Here is a 21580-nt window from a genome sequence, read left to right on the forward strand (position 1 = left end):
GAGATAGGCAATCTAGCCAATAAAATGTTCAAGACAATGAGAGTAAAGATGCTCAAAGAACTTGAAAGAAGCTTGGATGAACAGAGTGAGAAGTCAGAAGTTTTTAGCAAAGAGTTAGAAAATGTAAAGAAGAACCAAACAGAAAAGAAGAATACAGTAACTGAAATGGAAGAAACACTAGAAGGAATCAACAGTAGGTTAGATAATACAGAGGAAGGGATTGGTGCTCTGAAAGACAGAGTAATGGAAATCATTCAAGCTGAACAGAAAAAAGAAAAAACTAACAAGAAATGAGGACAACATCAAGCATACTAACATTCACCTTATAAGGATCCCAGAAGGAGAAGAGAGGGAAAGGAGCAGAGAATGTATTTGAAGACATAATGGCTGAAAATTTCCCCAAAGGAAATAGGCATCCTGGTCCAGGAAGCACAGAGAGCCCCAAACAAGTTCAGCCCAAAGAGGACCACACCAAGACACACTGTAGTTTAAATGACAAAAATTAAAAAATATTAAAAGAAAAAGGAAAAAACAACAAGTTACATCACGGGGAACTCCCATAAGGCTATCAGCTGACTTTTCAACAGAAACTCTGCAGGCCAGAAGCGAGTGGCATGACATACTTGAAATGATGAAAGGGGAAAACCTAACCAAGAACACTCTACCCAGCAAGGCTTTCGATCAGATTTTATGGGGAGATCAAAAGTTTTACAGGGCAGAAAAAGCTAAAGCCCAGTTTTGCTTGCTATCAGCACACCAAACCAGCTTTACAAGAAATGTTAAAGGAAATTCTCTAAGTGAGAAAGAAAAGTCCACAACTAGAAACATGAAAATTATGAAAGGAAAACTCTCATTGGTAAAGGAATACAAGGTAAAGGTAGTAAATCATCCATGTATAAAGCTAGTAGGAAGGTGAAAAGACACAAGTTGTAAAATCATCTATATCTGCAGTAAGTAGTTAAGGGACATACGAGACAAGTAGACAAGTGCAAAGATACTACATAGTTATGGACTAGATTCCCCGCACTGCACACAGCAATCGGTGTATACACATGAGGTTATTTTAAGTTGCTGATCTCTTAAATTCAAACACATTTTAACAACCCTGCATTTTTACTCCCTGCAGCACGTGAACTGTTTCTGATGTCACATTTTATACCTTTGGGGGCTTTGTGGCCTACTGAGCTCAGCTTGACCTAGAACAAATTGTTGAAGATTCCTAAGCCTAAGGTGCTAGTGTGCAAAATAGAGGTAACAAGATGTACACTACCAAGTGACTGGTGTGAAGATAAAAGATAATATACATGGAGCAAATGATGTAAAAATCTGGTATATAGTAGGTGCTCAATAAATGATAGATATTATTTTTAATATTTCTACTATTACTCAAGAGGTTATTTGGTGCTTAATGAACTGTGCCTTCAATTAAACTGAGAAGCTACGAGATGATGTTGATGTCTTTATGGCCTGAGTAGCAGAAATCATCTTGTCTCCTTTTTTCACTTTACCAAACTAGAGAAAGTTTTTGCCCACAGTCTCCCTGTCAGGTCTCTTGGTTTTCTGTTCACTCACCCTGCTTCAGGTATAATTTATCTGAGATGGAAATAAGTTTGCTTTTCTTATCTGGTACAATAAGATGGAGCTCTATTTTTAAATACATAAGTGATTAATATACAGAACACACATTTCAAAGCTAACAATCTAAAAACAAAATAAATGCCAAAGGACAACACTTTGATAGCGCGTTCATTAATATCTAACTGATGGTGCTTATTTCAATACCAAATCTTGATAACTCTCTCAACTTTCATTAATTTAAGTCCCTTCACTGAAATTGTAACCAAATCAAGGATCTGGGGCTTCCAGCCCTCTTAGTATCTTTCTAATGGTGATTCTTCTCATCAGTTTCTAGTTTCCCTCCTCTAGTTAACTGAAGGATAGACTTTTAATTTCCTTTCTCCCCCTCTCATCTACAGGCACAGAAACACAACTCTCCACATCTCTGCACTTGATACAGTCCAGGAACCAACATTTGAGGTGCTTGCACTGGATCCCTGCAACTAACTAGCAGACTATGAAGTTTGAAGCCAGTCATGTGACCTCTCTGAGACTCAGTGCCTTCATATTCAGAACTATGTGGACTCCAGAGGCCACTGAGGATCAGAGAATCTATGACTTCATGATTCCTCATCTTGCCAACTGTCATGTATAAATGAAGCTTAAAATGGTCAACTTTAAAGTTAACAACAACAATAATAATAACATGGGAAAATAAATTCAGTGAAGCTAGGCCTCTTGCACAGACAATCAAAATATAACAGGAATCTCTGACAGACTCATTTGTTCCAACTTTTTGGAACCCAAACAAAAAAGAAATCAGTATTTTAGGGCTCTCTAATGAGTCCCTTTCCTTAGTTTTTGATTCATGTATGTCTGTGTGCTTTGTCCCTCTTAGAGTGTAAGTCCCTCCAGGAATGGGAATAGATATTTTTCTAGCTCAATGTTTATCATATAATAATCCAACAAGAAACACTTGATGACTGATCAGTGACTTACCAATTAATAAAATGTGTCTTTTCTTGACAGAGTCATGCAGATCCCATTTGATAGCCCTGTTTAAAAAACATATGAAATGCACTGAACATCTTGATTTTTATTTCATATATGGAAGGCGAGTCTCCATGGTTTACTCTTTTATTAGGAAAGCTAAGCTATAAATAACTTGATCTTGTCCCAGCGCCTATGCCAAATCATATGCACCGCACCTGTGAACGCCACGCTTTGTGCTTCATGTACCACCTGTTCTTTAGTAGTTCCACATTTCAAGACATTGTATGTGATGACACAGACTTTATAACCTAATATAAATGCATACAGTTAAAAATGCTCATATTTTATAATTCATTCAAAATCAGAATTTTAAACTTCTTTTAAATAGAAAAGGATAATACCATTACTAATTCCTAACCCTTGTTAAATTCTTCTCCATTCTTATTCCTAGGCTGCATAGCATTGCTGAAAACATTTTTTGCAAATCCCATACTCAAAAGTATCCTGGCATAAAATAAAGGACAAATATAAATAATCTGTAATTCAAATACTAATGGGGGGGTATAGTTCAATGATAGAGTGCATGCTTAGCATGCATGAGGTTCTGGGTTCAATCCCCAGTACCACCTCCAATAAAATAAATAAGTAACCTAATTACCTCCCTCCCCCCAAAACTAAAAATAAATAAATAATATTTTTTAAAAGTTTATCTAAAAAATACTGATGAATAATACATGTGCTTAAAGTTAAAGATAAGGTGAAAATTTGAAAATTTTTGAAAATTCATTTCCCTTACTTTGTTATTTCTGGCTTTCAATTGCTATAATAAAAGGCACTGGTTTCTCATTAACAGCAAAGACAGCAGGCAGACACTATAAAGTGCTTGAGAAAATCTTGTTTTTCGGTTTATTGAATTCTAGACTCATCTGTGCTCATCACTAACTTGAGATTTATTTTGAGTTACTTATTGTAATTGCCAGCGTCCCTTATTACTATATCTTCCTTTCCCATACTCAACACCAACTAACTCTTTTATTCTAGCCAACTCATTTAACCTGTCTGGCTAATTCTGTTAGGTTCTTTCTTTCCATTCATCAAGCTCACAAGAATGTAGTGAAGATTTGGGAGATTTCAAAGACTTGAAGAATATTAAATGAAAAAGCTATTTAATGGTGATATAGTGGAGGTGCTAAAAAGATAGAAATTAGAGAAGATATGGGTACAATGACGCCCAGTTTATACCCAGATACATGAGCCAACACTCAGCCTTGTGTTCTGTGGAATCCAACTGATTGTGAACTAGCTCACCTACATCCTCAGCCTTCTCTTGGATCGTTCCTAAACCCTGACGTGGGCCCAACAGCAGGTCAAAACTCCTCAGCAGTGTCTACTCCTACCACTTCTCAGAATTACATTAGTTTAGGAAGCAACATACTCTGACCTCCTCCCAACCACTCCCATACCACCCCTCTACCACCAGCTCTCAGCAATGCCTAGCCTTTTGACTCCCTGTTCCCTCTTTGCTATTTTCCACAGATCTCTGGGCCCTTCATTATCTCTCTTGACAGTTTAGCCTTGGGCATGCAGTCTTCTCTCAGCTGATTCATGGCCACATCTTGTTCATCTCAACGTCCATGTGAATGGCCCTTTCCACACTCCAGCCTTGGCATTCTTACACCACCTGTACACCCCGCTGAAGCCCCCACATCTACCTTTGGATCTGTTCTTCTGCAGAATTGCTCCCTCACCAGATCTTAAATTTCTCATCTTTGACCACAACATATCCTTTCCCCCTTTCCATATCTACTGAAATTGCTGCTCACTCACCCTCATCCACAGCTTTCAGCCTATTCATTCCTCCCCTACCTCATCACCTCCATTATTTGCCTTCTTATCCACCCTTGGCTCTGACAGTGAACAACGTTAATACAATTCCTGTTAGTACTCCAGAATCCCTCATGCCTTCCTACTTCCATGACGCTGACTTTGGCAAGTCCCAGCTCTGAGCAAACTGTCATCCACTCCCTCTGCTCACATACCAGGCTGCTGAATATTAATGAAGAAAATCTCAAACTTGGGTTACTTGTTTTCATTCCAAAATCACACCATCAGGCCCAACAAGCTCCTAACCCAGCAAGAACAAGAAAGAAGGGAGAACATACAAATATCTATCACTGAATGAAGTCTACTCCAGTCAGGAAAGGATACGTGGAAACCACGGGAAATGGAAGTACCTAGCCAACCCCAGCCCAACCCAGCCTCAACTCTCTTAGATCCTTCCCCCTATGCTTTCTGGAGTTCCCCAGGCATGTTCTCCTCATAAGTCACTGCTTCCTGTCTATCATTACCTCAGTATTTTGCATCAGGGAAGACTAAGTACCTTGAGGTAAGGAATCTCCAAAATTGAGTTGAGGTTAATTAGCCTATGAAACATATGTGGCCGTGAATTTCAAGTTCCTTAATTACAGAGATGAGATGATGATTAATTCAGTTCAGTCTGACAGACATTAGTTAAACAGCTACTATGCCCCCCAAAAGTATGGCAGAGCCCTTGCCACTTAATAAGCAAACTTTGTAAACCAAGAACAAGAAAGAATTTCACAGCTCTTGCTCTATAACAGAAAGACCACTATCAAGCCACATGCTGATTACATCATTTTTCAGTGTATTAAATGCTATATTTCATAAGCCTTTTCCTCATTTTCTTCCCCAGTATCTTCTGTGAGAAAATTAGCCTTGACATTTATTTTAAAAGATCTTTGGTATTTCACAATCTATTACTGCTCTAGCGGTCCGTCCTCTAAACTAATCTCATTGTCATTTTAATTGGCACTTCTTTTTTTTAACATTTTTTATTGAGTTATAGTAATTTTACAATGTTGTGTCAAATTCCAGTGTAGAGCACAATTTTTCAGTTATACATGAACATATATATATTCATTGTCGCATTTTTTTTCTCTGTGAGCTACCATAAGATCTTATATATATTTCCCTGTGCTATGCAGTATAATCTTGTTTATCTATTCTACAATTTTGAAATCCCAGTCAATCCCTTCCCACTCCCCACCCCCTTGGCAACCAAAAGTTTGTATTCTATGTTGATGACTCTGTTTCTGTTTTGTATTGATGCTTTGTTTGTTTGTGTGTTTGTTTAGATTCCACACATGAGCGATCTCATATGGTATTTTTCTTTCTCTTTCTGGCTTACTTCACTTAGAATGACATTCTCCAGGAACATTCATGTTGCTGCAAATGGCGTTATGTTGTTGGTTTTTATGGCTTAATAGTATTCCATTGTATAAATATACCACTTCTTCTTTATCCAGTCATCTGTTGATGGACATTTAGGCTGTTTCCATGTCTTGGCTATTGTAAATAGTGCTGCTATGAACAATGGGGTGCAAGTGTCATTTTGAAGTAGGGTTCCTTCTAGATATATGCCGAGGAGCAGGATTCCTAGGTCATACGGTAAGTCTATTCCTAGTCTTTTGAGGAATCTCCATACTGTTTTCCACAGTGGCTGCACCAAACTGCATTCCCACCAGCAGTGTAGGAGGGTTCCCCTTTCTCCACAGCCTCTCCAGCATTTGTCATTTGTGGACTTTTGAATGATGGCCATTCTGACTGGTGTGAGGCGATACCTCATTTTAGTTTTGATCTGCATTTCTCTGATAATTAGTGATACTGAGCATTTTTTCATGTGCCTATTGATCATTTGTATGTCTTCCTTGGAGAATTGCTTGCTTAGCTCTTCTGCCCATTTTTGGATTGGGTTGTTTGTTTTTTTCTTATTAAGTCGTATGAGCTGCTTATATATTCTGGAGATCAAGCTTTTGTCGGTTTCATTTGCAAAAATTTTCTCCCATTCCGTAGGTTGTCATTTTGTTTTACTTATGGTTTCCTTTGCTGTGCAGAAGCTTGTAAGTTTCATTAGATCCCATTTGTTTATTCTTGCTTTTATTTCTATTGCTTGAGTAGACTGTTCTAGGAGAACATTTTTGAGATTTAATTTGCACCTCTTGAATAACAAATGATGCAGAACATCTTTTTATGCACTTATTACCTATTTGCCATTTATAAACTCTTCTTAGGTGAAATGTCCATTTAAATCTTTTTCCTTTTTGTCAGGTTTTGTGTTTTTTTACTGTTGGATTTTGAGTTTATATACTTGAATACAAATCTGTTATCAAATAGGACTTGCAAATATTTGATGCTAATCTGTGGCTTGTCTGCTCTCTCAACAGAGTCTTTCAAAAAGCAGAAGTTTTTCGTTTTGATTGGGTTCAATTTAGGAATTTTTTCTTTTATAAATTGGGCTTTTGGTGCCATATCTATAAAACCTTTGCCTAATCTAAGTTTCAAAATATTTTCTCTTAAGTTTTCTCGTAGACATTTTATAGTTTTAGTTCTTATATTTATGTCTATGGTCCATTTTGAATCAAGCTTTGTATATGGTACAAAATACGAATTTAAGCTCTTAGTTTTGCATAAAAATATCCAATTACCCTAGCACTACTGGTTGAAAAGCCCCACCTCTCTCCACTGAATTGCCTTGTGCCCTCAGTTGTCCACATATGTGTGTGGATCTATTTTTGCACCCTCTGTTCTATTACATTCATCTATTTGTCTATCTTTATATCGTTAGCACACTGTCTAGATTACCATAATTTCTAAGACTTTCTTGAAATCAGATAATAATAGTCCTCCAACTTTGATTTTTTTCTGTTGTGTTGGTTATTTTAGGTCTTTTGTCTTTTTCATTTGAATTTTATAATTATCTTGCAATTCATATGTAAAAACTTGTGGGAATTTTGATTGGGATTATACTGAAACTCTAGATCATTTTGAGGAGAATTGACATCATGGCAACATTGACTCTCCTGACCTACGAATGCTGTGTATCTCTCCATTATTGAGTTCTTCTCAATGATGTTTTGTAGATTTTAGTATACAGGTCTTACATTTTATCAAATACAATTCTAAGTATTTTCATACTTTTGATGTTACTTTAATTGGCTTTTTTTTTCAGTTTCTGATTGTTACTAGTATATACAAATACAATTGATTTTTGTGTATAGAATGTTGTAGCTTGCAACCTTGATAACTCATTCATTAGATCTAGAAGATTTTTAAACATTGAATTCTCTACATGGAATAGTATGTTGTCTGCAAATAAAGTTAGTTTTATTTCTTCTTTCCAAATGGAATGTCTTTTTTTTCCCCCTTTGGTTTGTGCTGTAAATTTTCTTATAACTACTATTTTAGCAGCATCCAAAGATTTTCATATGTTTTGATTTTATTTTCATTCAGTTCACAGTAATTTCTGATTATAATTGGGGATTTGTCTATTTTCCTTTTGATTTCTTCTTTGGCCCATGAGTAATTTAGAAATGTGTTGTTTGGTTTCTAAATATTTGGTGATTTTGCAGAGATCCTTCTGTTACTGATTTCTAAGGTAATTCCACTGTGGCCAGAGAACATATTTTGTATGACTTCTATTTTTTTAAAGATATTGAGACTTTAATAGCCTGGAATATGATCTTTGTAAACATTCTATATGCATTTGAAAATAAGCTGCTCGTCTTGAGTGTTCTATAAATGTCAATTAGGTCAGGCTGCTTAAACGTCTTGTTCAAGTCACAGGTCTTAACTAGTTTTCTGTCTACTTGCTTTGCCAACTATTGAGAGAATTATAATGAAATATCTGACTATTTCTCCTTGCAGTTCTATCTGTTTTTGTTTCATGTCTTTTGAAGCAAAGCTCTCTGCTCTATTATTGAGAGCAAGAACCTTTAGGAATGTTATTTCTTCCTGATAAATTGACACCTTTATTATTATGTAATGACCTTCTTTATTTCAGGTAATAGTCTTTGCTCTGAAATCTACTTTACCTGTTTATTAATATAGGCACTCCACTTTTCTTTTAACTAATGTTAACACATCATTTTCCAACCTTGTATTTTTTTAAATTTTTTTGTGTCTTTGTATTTAACGTGCATTTCTTAGAGCCAGCATATAGTTAGGTCTTCCTGTTCATCCAGTGTGACAACTGCTACCTTTTAATTGGGGTGCTTAGTCCATTTACAATTAATGTGACTACTGATATAGTTAGATTGAAGCTTATCATCTTGCTGCCTTTTTTCTCTCTGCCCCATATAATCTTTATTCCTTTTTCATTTTCTGTCTTTTTTAAATTAATTAATCATTTTTATAATTGCTTTTTATCTCTTTTGTTGACAATATTAACTAATACTTCTATTTCAACAGTATACGTTCATCTGCCCATTCCAGCTTTGGTGGCATGTTTGTCACACATTTTACTTCTATATGAGTATATTAGTTTTCTAGTTTTCTGCATAACAAACTACCGTCAATGTAGAGGCTTAACAGGACACCCATTTATAATCTCACAGTTCTATAAGAAATCTGAGATGACCTGGCTAGGTTTTTTGCTCTGGGTCTCACAGGCTGAAATCAAGATATCAGCCCACTGTGTTCTTACCTGAAGCATGGGGTAGTCTCCCAACCTTATTTCTATTACTGACAATATTTAATTCCTCATGGTTTTACTGCTGAGGTCCCCATTTCCTTCTTGATGGTAGACAAGGGGTCATTCTCAGCTCCTCGTGGCCACTCTCCAATCTTTGCACATGAACCCCTTCATCTACAAAGCCAGCACCAATATATCAAATCTTCCTTGTGCTTTCAGTCCCTCTGCCTTCCTCTCAGCTACACTCTGCTTTTAAAAGTACTCATATGATTCCATAGCAGGTAAGCAGAGAAAGTGGAATCAAACCCTTACATACAGGGAACCTCATCATTGTGTGCAGCTGACAAACTCACACCATCCTGTAACCACCACCACAGTCATACGTAGTTAGGTGACAAGTATGTCAAGACCACTCAAGAGGGAAAGGACTGTCTTTTTAACAAATGGTGCTGGGAACTGGATATCCACGTGCAGAAGAGTGGAGCTGACCTGGCCTCACATATAAAAATATACAAAAATTAACTCAAAATGGATCAAAGATCTCAATGTGAGACCTAAACAGTAAAACTCTTAGAAGAAAACATAAGGTACAAACCTCCCAAGATGGGATTTGGCAATGATTTCTTGACCGTGACACCAAAGCAACAAAAAACAAAAGAAAAAAAATATATATAGACAAATTGGACTTCATCTAAACATTTTTTGTGCATCAGGCACAATCATCAGAGTAAAAAGGCAACCCCAGAATGGGAGAAAATACTTGTAAATCATACATCCGATAACAGATTAATATCCAGAATAAATCAAGTACTCCTAAAACTCAGTAACAGCAACAATAAAAAACTCAACCTGATTCAAAAATAAGCAAAGGAGGGCTGGGTGCAGCTCAGTGGTAGACTACATGCTTAGCATGCATGAGGTCCTCAGTTCAATCCCCAGTACCTCCATTAAATTTTTTTTTAAAAAGCAAGAACTTAACATTTTTCCAAAGAAGATATACAAATGGCCAATAAGCACATGAAAACACGCTCAACATCACTAATCATCAGAGAAATGAAAATCAAAAGTATAACAAGATACCACCGCACACACATGAAGATGGCTACTTTCAAAAAAAAAAAAAAACCAGAAAGCAACAAGTTTTGGTGAGGATGTGGAGAAATAGGAACACATGTACACTGCTGGTGGGAATAAAATGATAACAGCTACTGTGGCAACAGCACGGTGGTTCCTCAAAAAATTAAAGACAGAATTACCATATGACCCAGCAATTCCATTTGAGTATTTACTCAAAAGAATTGAAAGCAGAGTCTTGAAGAGATATTTGTACAGTCACATCCACAGCTGCATTATTCACAATAGCTGAATCATGAAAGCAACAGAAGCATCCATGCACTGATGAATGGACAAGCAAAATGTGGCCTGGAAAAGTATTCAGCCTTAAAAAGGAAGGAAATTCTGACACAGGCTACAACACCCATGAAACTTGAAGATTTTATGCTAAGTGAAAAAAGGCAGTCACACAAGAACAAACATTGTATCATTTCCTATATATGAGGTACCGAGAGTAGTCAGGTTCATAGAGACAGAAGGTAGGGTGGTGCTGAGAGGAGTGGGGGTGGGGAGCTGGCATTTAAGGGACAGAGTTTCAATTTTACAAGATGAAAAGCATCTGAAGATGGATGGTGGTGATAGTTTCCCAATACTATGAATGTATTTGCTATCACTGAACTCGACACTTAAAAATGATCAAGATGGTAAATTTTCTGTTACGTGTATTTTACCACAATAAAAACAAATTGGAAAAAAAAGTAATTGTATGATTAGTCAGGTCCACCTGTATAATCTCCCTATCTCAAGGTCAACTGTACTGTAAAACATAACATGGCAGAACATTAGAACATAACAAAACAAAACGGTATCATCATATTCAGTAGCGCCAAATATTAGAGCATGGGATCTTGGGGCATCATTTTTAAAATTCTCTCTACCACAATATGTTAGAAACCACACACAACTCTGTTGTTATCTTTTTAACTTAGTTTTCTTTTGAAATATTTAAGTAAGAAAAATATCGTATGTACCCATGTAGTTAGCATGTCCAGTGCTCTTCATTTCTTTGTGCAGCTCCATATTTCCATCTGCTACCTTTTTCCTTCTGATTGAACAAGTTCTTTTAACATTTCTTTGTAGTGCAGCTCTGCTAATGATGACTTCTTGAGGCTTTTGTTTATGTCTAAAAATTCTTATTTCACCTCTGTTTCTCTAAGATATTTTTATGTGGTATACAATTTCTCAGCGTCAGTTTTTCACTTGGGTACCCTTGCAAGATGTGGCGTATTCTCAACTGCATGGTTTCTAATGAAAAGTCTGTTACCATCATTATCTTTGCTTCTCTACACATAATGTGTCATCTTTCACCACTTAAAAGATTTTCCCTACCATTTTACTTTTTAGCAATGTGACAGTGATGTGCCTTGGTATAGTTTTTTCAAGCTGCTTGTGTTTGGGGTTTCAATGTACTTCTTGCATCTGTAGGCTTATAATTTTCACTAAATTTGGAAAACTCTCAACCACTATTTCTTCAAATACTTTTCTGTATTTTCCTTTTTCAGGAACTTGTGCTACAACTACAATAAGCTGTCGCAAGGCTCACTGATGCTCTGCTCATTTTTCTTTTTTCTTGTGTTTTATTTTGAATTGTTTCTATTGTTATGTCTTCGAGTTTATTATTTTTTCTGCAATGTCTAACCTTCCATTAATTCTATCCACTGTATTTGCTTTCTTAGACATATTAATTTTCATCTCTAGAAGTGGGCCTGGGACTTTTTTATGTCTTACATGTTATTTTATTGAACATATAGAACATAGGTATAATAACTATAACTGTAGTTTCATACCCATCTGCTAATTCTAACACCCGTGCCAGTTATAGGTTTATTCTGATTGATTTTCTCCTCATTATGAGTCATATTTCCCTGTCTTTGCACGCCTGGTAATTTTTGACGGGACGCCAGGTATTATGAATTTTACCTTGTTGAATGCTGAATATTTTGGTACTCTGAAAGTACTTCTGAGCTTTGCTCTGCGATGCAGTTCAGTTACATAAGAACAGTTTGATTATTTTGGGTCTGGCTTTTAAACTTGGTTAGGCAGGACCAGAGCTGTTCATTCTAGGGCTGATTATTTCTCACCATAGGAGCAACAGTCTTTGGGTACTCCACCTGTCCATTATGGCATTTTCCAGTCTGTCTAGTGGGAACACACCATTCCTGGTCCTCCGTGAGAACCGGGCACTATTCCGTCTACTTCTTTTCAGTGGGGTTTTTTTTTTTCCCCAACCCTGAATAATTTCTCAAAAGCAAATGCTGATCAGAAGTCAAATCAATACTTGATTGGGTCCCTCTGTAGCTCTGCAAACTAAATACCTGAAAATCCCTTGTACTTGCATTCTGAGGAATCCCGGAACTTTCCTCCCCCTGTCCGGTGTCTCAGCACCACACTGTCACTCGCCCCTCAGGCGCTCCCAGCAGCGCCCACGGCGCTTAACGTCACGGAGCGCTGTCTCCAAGTGGGCGCTGTGTCACCTCTGAAATTCTAAAAACTGCTAAAATCCAGAACTTAAAAGATTTTTGTTTTTATCTCATCAAGAACTTTTTGCAGTAAAATGTAGACAGATATGTCAGTCTTTTTCTCGAGGTCATGGGCATTCAGAACTTTCTAGAGTGTTAAGTCAATCTCTTTGCCGATTCTTTGCCCACATTCCAGTCCACTCAGGTGGTTCAAATGACTTTTTGGATGGGCCTCTCCTACAAGACAAAAAACAATTCAGAGTCCATTCAGGGACCCAGGTATTTAATATTTAACAGGACAGAATGGTGACTTAGCTTCCTTTTTTGGTAAAGTAAAAGATGTTAGCCCAGAAATGTGAATATCCCTAAACAATAATATCCTTAAATAACACTAGAAAGCATTGTTTCAGTTTGTTTTAATTTCTGGTAATTCTTAATCAGCAGTGACTTGGAATACTGAAGCTTTTAGTTTTTTACACTGTTGAGCATTTAATGACCTGTAAAGAAATTTCGGGAAATTAGCACTTAAAACAACCCAACAATTCCTTTGTAATCCCTTTACAAGGTGAGTGATGTCACCTCTAATTTCTCTTTTTACAAACAAGATGTTCAGGTACTACTACCAAGCGTTCCGTTCAGTAATGCAGAAGACTGAGTGACTTCTGCTGTCTCGGTGGTTTGTTTTGTTTCAGTGATGGAGAGGCACAGAAATCTCCTCAGTGAGCAACCTCTTGAAGAGCCCTCTGTTCAACTGACTCCTCTCTTGCATCTTCACCTCCAGTTAAGCCTCTCAGTAGTTTCTTGGTTCTCAAAACAAAACTACTACCAACACAACCAAAAAAAAACAGGTTGGGGGAAGCTTCCTCCTTTCTTGAGATGCTATCCAGTGTCTCTCCTTCCTACCATCAGACTTTTTCTAATATTCACAGCCTCTACTCCTACCATCAGACTTTTTCTAATATTCACAGCCTCTACTCCCTCATTCTCTACTCATTCCAAACTCCTTATAATCTGGCCTTTGCGCTCTACTAATTTATCCCATGACAGTGTGGTCTGAAGATAGACTATCAGAGGTATACTGCCCTGAAATGTTCAGACTTCATCTAACCCAGAAATTCTAACAGTGTCAGAGGCAGCAACACTGTTCAGAAATTTTTTTCCGAACACAGTTAACAGTAAATGATAATTGAGACTCTAACCTAACCTCTAAACTAACCCACAAACTATGAAGTAACGCTCCCAAATTATTTTTTGTCATGTTGGGGAAGAGGAAGAAGAATAGATAAGGGATTTTCTCTCTTGGATTCTTTGTGAGTTCAGAAGCTTAAGACATTAATTACACTACTCTCGCATGAAACTGCTGACACCATTCTTTTGGTGCCCATGAACTTCCTCTTTCCTGTCATCATTTCCTCTTCAGAAGTTGTTTCCTATTACTGTCAAAGCTTTCTTTTATATAACAGTTATGTTTTTAAAAGGCAGCAAATGAGCTTGCCCAAGAGCTATCAAGTGGAAAATCAAATGTAGCAGCAATGTAGCAATGGCAAGTTTCATATGCAATACCCTCTTTCCCCCGAAGTAAGAAATGAATATTGTCTTAACAGCAATGTTGGTTTTAATGACTGCTGAGAGGGAGAGATTTAACAGGGAATTATATAGCGGTCCAGAGAATGCCCATCTAGATCCTACTGAACTGTTCAGATGGCAGAAGGTAATTCTTCAGGAAATAGAGTCAGCAAGCCGGCTAGAATACTAATCATCAGAAAAATGCAAGTCCAAACCACATGAGATATTACCTTGCACCTGTCAGAATGGCAATCATCAAAAAGACAAGAAATAATTAGTGTTGGCAACAACGTGGAGAAAAGGGAACCCTCCTGCTTTATTGGTAGAAATATAAATTGGCACAGCCACTTGGACAACAGTATGGAGGTTCCCAAAAAAATCTAAAATAGAATTACCCTATGATCCAGCAATTTCACTTCTGGGTATTTATCCAAAGAAAATAAAAACACTAACTCAAAAAGATATCTGCACCTCTATTTTCCCTGTAGCATTATTTACAATAGCCAAGACATGAAAGCAACCTAAGTGTGCACAGATGGATGACTAGATAAGGAAAATGTGATATATACTGGAATATTATTCAGTCATAGAAAAAGAAAATCCTGCCCTTCGTGACAACATGGATGAACCTTGAGGGAATTATGCAAAGTGAAATGAGTCAGACAGAGAAAGACAAATACTATATGATCTTACTTATATGTGGAATCTAAAAATACAAACAACAACCACCAAAAAACACCAACAAAAACAAACAAAAAAAAAACTCATACAGATAACAGATTAGTTCACAGTTGCCAGAGGCAAGAGATAGATCTTAATAGTTAACATCACAAGAAAAAAAGAAAAATTGTAGCTGATTAAGGTGATGAATGTCAACTAGTCAATATGGTGATCATTTCACAACATGTAAATATATTGAATCATTATGTTGCATACCTGAATCTAATATAATACTGTATGTCAATTATATCAACCAAATAAAAATAATAAACCTAGAATGTATAGATTTATGAGCCGTGGCTTCTTAGAGAATGTCACTTACATCAGGGTATAAAATGGAGATGTATCATAGAATAAATACTCCCACTATATGAGATAATGTCTCAGTACCTCACTTGGAGGTCTTATCTACTCTGAACTAGAGAGCATGTGTCTGATGTAGAAAAGAAAAATCTGAGAGCTGCCCTTAGCATCTTAGATTTCCTGCTGCTTTGTCTGAGCCTCTTCATTATCTCTGTACTTGAAATTATCAGTAAAACTTGACACTGGCTAATAGCTCTGATTCTTGTGAGCTGCTTGACAATCTGACCCTTTGTTTTAGCTAACACTCCCAAGAAAGAAGAGTCCTTTGCTTGCCAGCATCCTTGGTAGAGCAGAAGGAAAGCAAGAGGCTTCCTTTGACAGAGGGAAGAAAAAAGCAGTTGAACTTTTAATAAAGTTTTAATGCTGATGATCTCAAATCCCTAAAATCCAGAAACAAAGAGAGTCTGCACCCAACTGCCAACTCTTATCCATAGGTCTTCACCATGTGCTCACAAGAAAGACTGGAGTTGGATCAGAGGAACTGAGAAAGAATGCTCTGCGGTTCAGGCATCAGGGACATGGGTGTTTGAGCGGAGAGCAGAAAAAATAAGCAGAACCCCTTCAGGCACTCTAGGCCTTTAATAAGTGTGAAGAAGGGGTCACCTAGAGCTGGGATGGGGCGAAAGAGCTGAGAGAAATCCTGGGAGGTTCAAGCACGTGAGGCCTGCTGAAGTCTGAGAACAGAATAGGAGAATGGAAAAAAACCTCCCAGGAACTCTAGCCCTTCTGCTGCATAAAAAGAAGGTAACAGGAGTGGACAGCTGCAGGAAGGGCAGGCCAGCTGAGAGGGACCCCCTCTCGGATGCCAGGGCTGAAGGTTGCTCTGGGCCTCAGCAGCAGCCGCCTATGGTTGAGGACAACAATATAAGTGAGAGAGATTTCCTGGCAGGCAGGCATGTGAGGCTCCCGAATGCTAAGGGCAAGGAAAGCTCCAGACACAGAGATCCCAAGCCTGCTATGGGAAAGACTGTAAACTCACCTTCAAATAATCTGAAGCCATTGGCGAACTATACCAAACTCTCACCAATACTTGGCGATTGTCAACCTTTTTGAGTTTGGCCATCTACAGTGGTCTCTCACTGAAGTTCAGCATTTGATTTTCTGTGATAAATACTAGCATTAAGCACCATTATTTGTGTTTTGGCTGTATTGATATCCTTTTATGCAAAGTGCCTGTTTAGTTCTCTGTTTTAACTGGATTATTTGCTTTTATCTTATTGATTTGTAGGAGTTATTTCTATATTATCAATACAAGTCATTTGCCAGATGTGTGCATTGCTGATGTTTTTGAATTCTGTGGCTTGACTATTTTTGGTGTCTTTTGATGAACTAGGTTCTGAAATTTTACAAATCTCAGTCTCAATGTTAAAAAAAAAATCCAACTGAAGTAACCACTAAATCCAAAGCCAGATCAACCATAGACTAGATAACTCAGTCGCCTAGTGGCCTGACAAAAGAAGAGATGAGACTTTTATAGGCAAAAATATTATTTACTTCAAGATCTAATGTCCTTTATACTCAGAGTCTAAAATTCAGTTGGAAATTATGAGACACACAAAAAAAGCAAGGTCATGTAACCTATCCCTAGGAAAGTGTTATGAATTGAATTGTGTCCTCCCCCTTAAAAAATTATATATTGACGTCCTAACCTCCAATGTGATTGTATTTGGAGGGAGGGCCTTTAAGAAAGAATTAAGGTTAAGTGAGGTCATAATGGTGGGGCCCTAATCTTGTAAGACTGGTGTCCTCATAAGAGGGGAGACACCAGAGACCTTTCTCTCTCTCAGCGCATACAGAGAGGAAAGGCCGTATGAGAACACTACGAGAAGGTGGCCATCTGCAAACAAGGAAGGGAAGACTCATCAGAAACCAGCCTGCTGGCACCTTGAACTTGGGCTTCCAGCCTCCAGAACTGTGAGAAAATAAATGTCTGTTTAAGTCACCAGTCTGTGGCCTGTTATTGTAGCTGAGCTTACTAACTGAGAGAGAAAACATTCAATAAAATCAGATCTGAATATAAATCAGAGACTATAATTATTAGACAGGGATTTTAAAGTAACTATAATGAACATATTAAAGGATCTAATGAAAAAGGAGACCAACATATGTGCACAGATGAGGAATTCAAGAGAGAGATGGAAACTATATAAAAAGCTAATGGAAATACTAGAAATAAAAAAATAAAACTAGAATAAACAAAATAAAAAGACAACCTATGGAATGCAAAAAAATACTTGCAAACAATGAGACTCACAAGAGATTAATTTCCAAAATATACAAATAGCTCATACAGTTTAATACCAAAAAAAAAAAACCCAATCAAAAAATTAGCAAAAGACCTAAATACACATTTCTCCAAAGAAGACATACAGATGACCAACAGGCACATGAAAAGATGCTCAACATTCCTAACTATTAGAGAAATGCAAATCAAAACTATAATGAGTTATCACCTCACATCAGTCAGAATGGCTATCATTTTAAAAATCTACAAATAATAAATGATGGACAGGGTGTACAGAAAAAGAAACCCTCCTATACTGTAGGTGGGAATGTAAATTGGTGCAGCCACTATGGAAAATAGTTAGAAGGGTCCTTAAGAAACAAAGCAGAGTTACCATATGATCCAGCAATATCACTTTTGGGCATATATCCATATAAAACTATAACTTGAAAAGATATATGCACCCCAGTGTTCATAGCAGCACTGTTTACAATAGCTAGGACATGGAAGCAACCTAAATGTCCATCAACAGATGAATGGATAAAGAAGATGTGGTATGTATATGCAATGGAATATTACTCAGCCATAAAAAAGAATGAAATAACGCCATTTGCAGCAACATGGATGGACCTAGAGATTATCATACTAAGTGAAGTAAGTCAGACAGAGAAAGACAAATATGATATCACTTATATGTGGAATCTTGTTATTTAAAAAATGACACAAATGAACTTATTTACAAACCAGAAGTAGATTCACAGACATAGAAAACAAAACTATAGTTACCAAAGGAGAAAGGGGTTGGGGGAAGAGATAAATTAGGAGTTGGAGATCAACAATACACACTAGTATACATAAGACAGATAAACAAAAAGGACCTACTATATAGCACAGAGAACTGTATTCAATTTCTTGTAATAACCTATAATGGAAAAGAATATAAAAAAGAACATATATGTGTGTGTGTTTGTGCGTATTTATACAATTGAATCACTTTGCTGTACATCTGAAACTGACAACATTGTAAATCAACTATACTTCAACTTCAAAAATTAAAAAAAAATTAATAAAAAATTAAATAAAATTAGAAAAATAAAGATATTTTTCAATGGGCTCATCAGCAGACTGGAGATACAAGAAGAAAAAAACCACTGAACTGAAATTAATTATTAAAAGTAAATCATGAAGAGAAAAAAAGAAAGTAAATAAAGAAGAGACAGTATCCAGGAATTGTGTGGCAATAGCAATTGCTCTCACATGGAAATAAGAGCAATTGAAGGAATTGCTCAGAAGAAGGAATAAAGAGGAAGTCAGAAAAAAAAATGTGACAATGAGTGTGTATATGTCCATGAATGACTGAAAAATTGTGCTGAACACTGGAATTTGACACAACATTGTAAAATGATTATAAATCAATAAAAAATGTAAAAAAAAAGAGGAAGTCAGAAAAATATTTAAAGAGATATGGCTGAGAATTTTTTAATTGATGAAAGGAATTAACTCTCAGATTTAAGAATCTCAGTGGACTCAAGCACAATAAATAAAATAAAACTATACCTAATTACATCATAATCAAATTGCTGAAAAACAAAGATAAGCAGAAAACCTTGAAAGTAACAAAAGAAATAGGACATTACATAGAAGGGAACAATAAGAAGAATGACTTCTCATCCAAAATAACGGAATCCAGAGGACAATGGAACATTTTTTAAATGCTGAAAGAAATAAGTTAATTTAGCATTTTATAACCACAAAAACTACTCACCAAAAAAGAAAGTAAAATAAAGACATTTTCTGACACACAAAAGTTGAAAGAATGAATCCCCAGCACACCTGAGTTTTACAAGATATGCTAAAAGCAGATACATAGGCTGAAAGGAAATGATTCCAGATAGAAATCTAGTTCTGCAAGAAGAAACAAGAAACACCCAAAAAAAAAAAAAAAAGCAAATACAATGGAAAACATAGGACTTTTTAAAATATTATTCATACATTTTTAAACCTCTTTAAAATACTACTGATTGTTAAAAATAATACTCCATTGTAGAGTTTATTGTCTATGCAGAAATAAAATATATAACAAGAAAAGCAAAATAGGCAGGAGTGAAAATTGTAAGGTTTTTATAAAGTTTGTGAAGCAGAAGACATTTTTCAAAACTTTGGCAGTAATAAAAAGTCAGTAGCAGAGGTGAAATGGAATCCTAAAGATAACTTAGGAGAAGAGACACAAAAGGAGAAAGAGAAGAAAATAGAGTATAAAAGGAAAATAGAAAACAAACACAAGATAATAGAATTAAGTCCAACATATTAATAATGACATTAACAGTAAATAAACTTTGAACCCTGATTAAAAAGCAAGGATGTCAGAATGGGCAAAAATATAAGACAAAACTATATGCTGTTTAAAATAAACATCTTTAAAAATAGACAAGTTGAAGATAAAAGGATGGAAAAGATATAACTAACAATAGACATAAGACAAATCTACAATCTTAATTGGAGACTTCAAAATCCCTGTGTCAATTTGTACTGTGTTGACATAGCTAAGCCAGTGTTACCCAGAACTCCCTTTTCTGTGTGGTTTCAACTCCGCATTGGCCACAGGAGAAATCTGAGTAAGATTTAGGGGGCAAAAGTGAAGCAACAGCCATTACACTCTGAGGGCTGATGTAGAGCACTAAGTACCCTTGAAGCTCAAACACTGTCCCTGGTCTGTTGGCTCATCTTGTGTTCATGGAAGAGCAACATGTCCTGCAATATCTGGAGCTCCCACTGGATCTTCTATTTTACCTCCTCTGAGTTCTGGACTATATGCATGTGCACCTCTGTGGTGAAGGGTGTCAGTTCCTTCTGTTGGTGACTCACTTTTTCAAGATTAGAGGAAGTAAAGAGATGCAAGTTCCAGTTTGTCCTCACTAGTCCCAGTTTGTCCTTGCTCTTCTCTGCTTCACATCCAGCTTGTATTTCTCACTATCAGCCCTGATCAATAGTGTCTTCAGATCTGCCACCAGAAAGAGAAGCAACAACATTCTACAGACTTCCTCACCAGCTCTTAAAATTGCTTAAGGTCCTAAAAACTGCTCTAAAAGTAAAGTCTACTTTCTAAAAGTTGCATTAGGTCTAATTACCTCATTCCATGTCACTTATAATCTTTCTAATAAAAGTGAAGATACTAAAATCTAACAGAGGATGTTCTCTGCTGACATCAGTATTAAATTAGAAATCAGTAAAAATAAGATTATTTAAAACTCTAAGGCTATTTAAAAATTAACATGCAAATCAACAAGGTCAAGGGGTTTTTTTTAAGATTAACAAAATTGATAAATATCTAGCAAGAGTAATTAAGAAAAAGAAATAAGATATAATTTCCAAATATCAGAAAAGAAAGTATACTACTACAGATCCTACAGATATTAAAAAGAATAAGAAGAGGTTATTTTGAAGAACGTTTGCCAATAAATGTGACAACTTACATGAAATACATACATTTCTTGAAAAATAGTTCACATGCCTGACATTAAGCTTTTAATTGTAATGTAAGTGTGTGACATCAAGCTTTTGATTGCGAGGCATCTATTTCAAAGATATCCATCTCAAATAAACATATTGCCAGCTGTATGGCACAGCAAAGCAACTAGATAAGGAACCAGGCCACTCCTACTCATGAAATTCCAATTTTAGAAAGCCCTAGTTTACCTAGGTAACTGACTGCTTAAGTAACTCCCACTTCTCCCCTCACACACACGAATTCCCGTTCTCATGCTTTAAATTCACCAATAAAGAGTGAACTCAGGAAGCCGCAGACACCTTACTCTCAGACCATGATGAAGACAGAGCTCCAGGTTCCCCCTCTTCCCCCACTAAGACCTTGCTGTGTGGCCCTCAGGCATGCTGTGTACCCTCAAGGACCTGTGAATAATAAATCTTGTTCTCTTGTTTCTGCTAAAGTACATCCAGTGATCATAATAAGAATCACAAAAGCCAGCCCAGCCACAGCATTGGCCCAGCCTCACGACTAGAGTTAGGGGCGTGTTCTGCAAATGAGGGCAGGGAGGGATCTACAGGGCTGGGGCAGTGCCCCAGGCAGTCCTAGCC

At 36.7% G+C, this 21580-nt stretch overlaps 1 protein-coding gene across 8 annotated transcripts in view; it reads right to left on the reverse strand.

Annotated features, from left to right (window-relative positions):
* Positions 1-21580, reverse strand: part of ZPLD1 (zona pellucida like domain containing 1) — a 451025-nt gene that overhangs the window by 347390 nt on the left and 82055 nt on the right. The window contains exon 1 of one of the 8 annotated variants that reach the window (XM_072966152.1): positions 20351-20399. The exons of 6 other annotated variants lie outside the window; for them this stretch is intronic. The gene's annotated coding sequence lies outside the window, so the exon portion shown is untranslated. Of the gene's footprint in view, positions 1-2556; positions 2578-20350; positions 20400-21580 lie in introns of those variants that run through there. One more of the 8 variants, XM_072966145.1, reaches the window with a different exon arrangement.

Source organism: Vicugna pacos, chromosome 1 (assembly GCF_048564905.1).
Source record: "Vicugna pacos chromosome 1, VicPac4, whole genome shotgun sequence".
NCBI lineage: Eukaryota > Metazoa > Chordata > Mammalia > Artiodactyla > Camelidae > Vicugna > Vicugna pacos.